Here is a 7,632-nt window from a genome sequence, read left to right on the forward strand (position 1 = left end):
AACCACTTATCCTTATTATCAGTGTCAGGGGTCCACCTTCAAGAAGGTGAGGCTCACCTGCATCACATCAGGATCCCCAAGTGCACCTAGGTACCTAGATCTGACCTTCATTTGTTGAACTTGTTCCAGGAAAATCCTATGGTTTCTTCTTTTGCTTCCTCAGCCCTGATTAACCTGGACAAGAGCGAGATTTTAGCCACTCTGGTTTGTGATGGAATCCAAGATTGATTCAACATTCTTCGTTCTCACCTCTCCTGTGCTGACTGACCCAGTCAGTCACAATTTGTTTATTTTGTTTTCCAAGCTGGGCTCTAGCACCATCCTGGTGGAGGAAGCACCTTAGCAGACTGTCCAATCTGCGTATGAACATGGAGTAGTCTTTCCTTACAGTTGGCACACAGCTATCAATCCAGTATATAAATGCTGCTACTTTGCAGCCCGCTTTACCCTCTCTCCAGGGTAGCCAGGGAAGTGAGGGGTTCCAAAGCAGAGGTCCTAGGGACACTAAGTCAGCACACAGTCTTCAGGCTGACCTCCATCCACTCACACAGAAACACATTTCTCTCCTTCAACAACCATCATCCTTGTACCATTTCAATGGTGTGATCTAATCATGACTCAGCGTGCTGTTTGTCTATTGCTATGTAACAAACCACCTCCAAATTTGGTGGCTTGAATTGAAAATACAGTCTCAAATACATATTTCTGTACCCATATTCATAGCTGCATTATTCACAATAGCCAAAAAGTAGAAGCAACCCAAGTGTCCATTGACAGATGGATGGATAAACAAAACATGGTATATCCATAAAATGGAGTCTTTAAAAGGAAGGAAATTCTACACATGCTACAACGTGGATGAACCTTGAGGACATTATGCTAAGTGAAATAAGCCAGTCATAAAAGGACAAATACAGTGATTCCAGTTATATAAGGTACCTAGAAGAGTCAAATTCATAGAAACAGAAAGGAGAATAGTGATTGCCAGAGGCTTGGAGGAGGGAGGATGGGAAATTATTGCTTAATGGGTCTAAAGTTTCAGTTTTGCAAGATGAAAGAGTTCTGGAGATGGATGGTGGTGATGGCTGCACAACATTATGAATGTACTTAATGCCACTGAACTGTACACTTTAAAATGGTTAGGATAGTACATTTTATGTTATACATATTTTACCACAATTTTAAATTTTTACTGGCTTAAAATTATACTCTGTTATTATTTCTCATAGTTGTGTGGACTGACCGGGCGGGGAGCCATATTTGGAGACTAGCTACCACAATCCATCTCAGGGATTTCTTAAGTTTATTTTTTTTTTTTTGGCTGCGTCAGATCTTATTTGCATCACATGGGCTCTTCCTTGTGGTGTGCGGGCTTCTCTCTAGTTGTGGCATGCAGGTTTTCTCTCTCTAGTTGTGGTGCACAGGCTCCAGGGTGCGTGGGCTCCGTAGTTGTGGCACGCAGGTTCCAGAGCACGTGGGCTCTGTAGTTTGCTGCAGTCAGGCTCTCTAGTTGAGGCACAAGCTCAGTAGTTGTGGCGCATGGGCTTAGTTACCCCGCGGCATGTGGAAACTTAGTTCCCTGACTAGGGATCGAACCTGTGTCCCCTGCATCGGAAGGTGGATTCTTTACCACTGGACCACCAGAGAAGTCCTTCAAGTTTACTCAATATTACAGCAGTGACTTCAAAGCCTGCTTCATTGTGAATTTCATAGCAACAGCCAAGTTCCCAGAGAGCTTGTTTCAACTTATAAAGCACTGGAAAAGTTGTGAGCTCTTCTTGGCATATCTGCTACCAACCTCCTTTCCCATTCTAGAAAAAAAAAATCTCAATTTCTTATGAAACTATGTGTCCTTTGAGATTAGGTTAGAAGTCAACTTCTACTTGGTAATTTCATGAGGGCATCTTTTAGATAGGGTAACCACTCATATTTCAGAGTATATTTTGTGTTTCTATTATCAATGCCTGGCCCTTTCTCAGTTAGCATCGAATTTCCTGCATCCCAGGAAACCCATCAGCCTTAGGCAAACCAGGATGGGTGGTCACTCTACTTTTAGACCTTCTCAATTTTATGAACTCACCTAATGTTACATAAGGCTGATATTCTCAAACCATGTATATGTCTTAAAATTGTGATTCCAATCTTGAGATCTCTACAAAATTCCTTTGTCTTTCTGGTGGTTGTCCCAATCCATGATGCTTTGTGTCTGGTGCACTTGACTCCAGAGCTCTATAAATCCAATAATCTGGCAATAAAGATGCATTTTTAGATTGGGCCTATGGTGATTATTTTAATCCAAGATACACTTGGACACCATATCTTAGATCCACATTCTCATATGGTAAGCCAAGTGTTAAAATGTAACACATATAAACCGGGGAGTTCACACAACCCAGTCTTGATGGGGTTGTCGTAGTCACAGAACCAACAGTTTGGCAGGAAAATATAACAAAAAGCAATTCAAATTTTATTTGGCTTGTGAATAACTACTAGTGAATAACTACTAGTGAATAAACTACTAGTTTTCTCCTTGTTATAATAGCATCAAACATCACAAAGTAGAAAGATTTCTGAGTAGACTAGAATCCTGCTGAGCGGCTCTGTGCCCTGGGCGAGGACAGTGAGGAAGGATACCCAGCTCTGCTCCCTGAGGTCCTCATTAGAATTAGAAGACCCCTCAGAAATCAGTCAGCATCAGTCTCTTTTAGTAGTTTTCTATGATGTCTCTATTCAATAAATTCTGGATGACAATGTTCTTGGATAAATTTAATCTCTCTTAGCTTCAATGCCTAACATATTTCATATTTTGGTAAAGTTATGAGCATCTATATTCTAAGATTTTTAAAATATAGATAATATATTAAAATTTTAATGACAAAGCATGATGATCCTATGGGAACTTTTCCATACGATCACTCTTTTTCATGACTACATTGGCTTCAGCAATATTACGTTTGGAGATAAGCTCTACTTTGACTCTTTGTGTTTCCATTATCAGTACATTGTCTTATCCATAACTAACCCCTACGTCACCTCATCATTTTTGACTCAAGGAGGCAGACAGCAGCCCACAGGAGGGTAGGTATAGCTGAATAGTATGAACCTCAAAGGAGGGAGGCTATTGCTTAATGCAAGGTAAATGATGGCTTGAAAGTAAAAAGGGGGAAGGAGAGAAAGACAACAGCCCTGCTGGGCTCATGGAACTTGGGAATATGCGGAAAAATTATCAGGACTTGTTCCAGAGGACTGCAAGGGAACAATACCCTCAGGGAAAACCAGGAGGTAGAGCAGGCCTTTAGGAAATTGGGAAGGAAGTTGAGGACAAGGAGAATTTCAACTGCAGGGAAAGAAAGATTTAAGAGGGCTCATTGGAGCATTGGGAAGAAGAGCATAATGAGGTGGTGGTGATCCCACAGGCCTGATGTTCTCCAGGACTACAGGCTTTCTCCTCCACCCATGGTCCAAGGAGAGCTGCATCACTGGAGAAGCTGCTTCCTCCTCTTCAGAGACAACTTGAAGCTCCCACCAACCCCATGCTGAGACTGAGGCACTGCCAAGTGCGACCCAGCCCCCAGGACCTTGAGCTTCCCACCTAGGCCACTGAATACGATGTGCTGTTCCAAGTCCTCTTTGCATCCTTCCACCCTCACAAAAACATCCCCTGGCAACAGAGAACAGTAACTGAGATCGGAGGCTTTAGAATTAGTAGGACTTGACACATAGCAGCCACAGAACCTACAACAGGTGAATTACTAGCCATTCTAACCCTCAGTTTCCTCATCTGAACCATAGGGATAACCATAACTCCTTATAATAGTACTGGCCTCTTTCTCTGAGAACTTAATTTGGTTTGGGCGGTGGCGCTCTTGTAGAATGTTGAGGTTTGGGCCTTCTAGCACAGGTATGCAAACTCTGCATTCACAGCCCTGGGCCCTCCGGAGCCTCTTCTCCTACCCGTTCTTGCTATCCTTCATGCCTGCCCACTTCAGTTCTGCGGAGGGGAGCACTCGTTTTTGGACTTACTCCCATTGGCTGCTTCCATTTTACTAATGCCTTTTTTTTTTTTCTCTTTCAGTCATTTCTTTTTTTTTTTTTAATTAATTAATTAATTTATTTATTTATTTTTGGCTGTGTTGGGTCTTCGTTTCTGTGTGAGGGCTTTCTCTAGTTGCGGCAAGTGGGGGCCACTCTTCATTGCGGTGCGCGGGCCTCTCACTATCGCGGCCTCTCTTGTTGCGGAGCACAGTCTCCAGACGCGCAGGCTCAGTAGTTGTGGCGCACGGGCTTAGTTGCTCCGCAGCATGTGGGATCTTCCCAGACCAGGGCTCGAACCCGTGTCCCCTGCATTGGCAGGCAGATTCTCAACCACTGAGCCACGAGGGAAGCCCTCTTTCAGTCATTTCTAATGGAGAAACATATGCTACAGCTGCTGCCACTTGATGTTACAGAGCCAAAGGAACTGAAAACCATATTATGATTATGTGTGATATGAAGACAGGCAAGATATTTCTACTTATTTTGGTGCTTACATAGTACTCACTGGTAGATATAAAGTGGTTAAGCAGTCATCCTCTTGGAGCCCTTGCAGAAAACGGCGGGCGGGGATTTTTTAAATGGTATTAAACAGAAAATGTTGTGATGTCCTTGTTTTTGACGGCTTTTCACGTTCAGCTCCTACCCTGAATTGGGAAATTCTTTTTCCTACCAAAGAGTGAACCAGATAAATCCTTTCCTTCACCACAGTACAATAGGAGTTTCACAAAAAGCAGGAATGGCTGGCTATAGGGTCAAACCTCTGACTTCAGCCTCAGGGTCAATAATACAGGGGAGGTGATGGACACAGAGAGATAGAGGGGGAGAGAGAGGAGGAGACATAGGAGAGAGAGAGACAGAGAAAAAGAGACAAAGACAGAAAGAGGGAAAAAGAGAGGCCACTCCCTGGAGAATAAGTAGCAACAAACCTTTGAAAGAACTAGTAGAAGCAGATTTCTCTGTAACACCACAGGTTAGGACCCTGTTCTTAAATTCTGAGCAAACATATAAGCAGAGGCACAATACAGAAACATTCATTAGGAAATTGGAATTGAAACCAGAATCTCTGGGAAAATTGTTTATAGTATGTCTAATATTGTTTCCAAGTTAACTGTACGGACAGTTGCATGTAGCTCCTATTCTGTTTGAAGGCTCTCAGCCACTTTCAACTAATCCTTTTGTTGTCTCCATAAAATCCCAAGTTAAGTCCCGACTCCCTGGATATGTCTTAAGCAGACTAAATATGGCCTCATTATCCCACCTCAAATTCTGATAATAATCTCTGTGCTCTACTGACTTGTCACTAACAGAAAATTATTAAAGTGGCTATTCACATATGGCATGTATTCTGTTTTCTAGTCTAGTTAACTTCTTACCTTAACCCAGGAACTAAAGCCAGGATGGCTCTGACCTCACAGCTGTGGTTGGTCATCACTGAATCCCAGACTGAGTGTCTCTGCAGGAGAGAGGGAGGTGGTGGGAAAGGAGGGAAAGTAGTCAGTATTTACCACGTGACTGCCTCGTCCCCGGCCCTGTGCTACCAAGGATGTTCTGATTAATTGTCCTAACCACTCTATATCTACCTTCCAGATGGGGAAACAGGCTTAAAATGTTTGAGTAATTTGCTCAAGATCCCAGGTTAAGGACAGAGGAAAGCCAGAATTCCAACAGAGCTCTGTCCTATTCCAGTGCCTATGGTCTCTTCACCGGAGATTTGTGCAAATATCACCTAATCTCGAGCCTTTACTCTCAGTCTCAAATCACACAGATCATTTCCAAATACACTTCTGACAATAGCATTATTCTAAGGCATGCCAAGGAGTCATGGGAATGATGTTTCATTATGGGAAGAGACACAGAGATGGAAAGAAGAGTAGACAAAGGCAGACAAGAACTGAAGCGGTTTTACCGGGATAAAGCCAGTGTACCTAAGATTGCCTCAGACCTGTGTATCCTGTACTGCCTGACCATCCATCAAGCTTTGGCTCAAAGGCTGCCTGACCCCTGTGCTGTCCCCACTTCATACTCCCCACCCCTGAATCCCCTTGGCTCAATTAAATGACATTCATATACCTGACTGCCATCCCAGGGTGAATCTATTCCACCATGCCTTCCTTCGCCCCACCCCACAATGCCCCAGGCAGAAATAGCTTCTAAGTGGGTAGAAAGGATCCTGAGCTATGTAGGCCTCTGTCCCCATGCCAAAATGAACTCAGAGATTCAGCTTGTGGCTTCAGTTCAAGGGGGCAGGAAGGAGAGGACCAAAGGGGACCTACTAAAATGTAACTTTGGAACAGGCAAAATCCATGTGCATCTTGCCAGATAAACCTATTAGTGTTACTCCCAGACTGGTGGTTCTTAAACTCTTTGAACCTCTAGTAGTAATAGTAGTAGTAATAAATACTCCAAAGAGGTTTATGTGAGTACAAGAGTTTAGCCAACTCTGAAATTAGAGGGAACACAGTACACAAGATTTCCCTTACTTCTGTCAACAACTGCAAGTTTAGGGGTCCCTAAGATCACCCTTGGGTGTGATATTTCCCTGGAAAGACTCACAGAATTCACTGAAAGCAGTTATACTCATGGTTATAGTTTATTACAAGAACACAGATTGAAATCATCTTACTGAAGAGCACAAAGGGCAGAGTCCAGGAAAAATACCACACCTGGAGCTTCTACAGTCTTCTCGCCATGGGGTCAGGATGTCTCACCTTCCTGGCATGTGTGACAGCATGCACAGAGTGCTACCTACCAGGGGGGCTCACTCAAGTGTCAGTGTTCAGCGTCTTTACTGGGGCTCTATTAAATAGGCATGGGTGATCTCAGGCTCCAGCCCCTCCGAGGGTGACACAAAGAAAGACCCCACTCACTCATTGATAGTCTTTCTGGTGTGGCCAGCGCCTGGTCTAAATCATATTGTTAGACTATCCAGTGTGACCCAAGGCTTGCAAGCAAACAAAGGTTATCTCCCGGAAGCTAAGCGCAAAGGCCAGACCTTTCTTTGGGCAAGGTTAAATTCTTAACTATGCAGTGGGTTATATCTATGGATGTTTACTAAACTAGAAATTAAAACAAAAGTTTTAAAATATTTACTGATTTGTGTAAAAAATATATACCAATTACATGTTAACATAAAAAAGTAATTTAATGAAAAGCTATTTTCCCAAAACAAAAAAGAAATCAGTAAGAAGAGTTGCAATGTTTTAAATTTTTGCAAATCTCTTTAATGATTGGCTTACTTTAACTTGTCTTTTCAGGTAGCTGTTGATACTCTTCTTTGATATGACACTAAAACAAAAGTAGCTGTAGTTTCTTAAAGGTTAATCACAGTGTGGAATCTGAAGCCTTAACAATGAACTTTGTGGATTGTTATATTACGGTTTGGCTTATCTTGCACTTTAGATGGATTTTTTACCCATAAATGATTGTAAAACATCACTGTGATGGTTAATTTTATGTATCAACTTGACTGGGCCACAGGGTGCCCAGATATAAGGTTAAACATTATTCTGGGTATGTCTGGATGAAACTAACATTTGAAGCAGTAGACTGAGTAAAGCAGATTGTCCTTACAATGTGGGCAGGCCTCATCCAATTCAC

Source organism: Balaenoptera physalus, assembly GCF_965194825.1.
Source record: "Balaenoptera physalus genome assembly, chromosome: 6".
In the NCBI taxonomy this organism is placed as follows: Eukaryota; Metazoa; Chordata; class Mammalia; order Artiodactyla; family Balaenopteridae; genus Balaenoptera; species Balaenoptera physalus.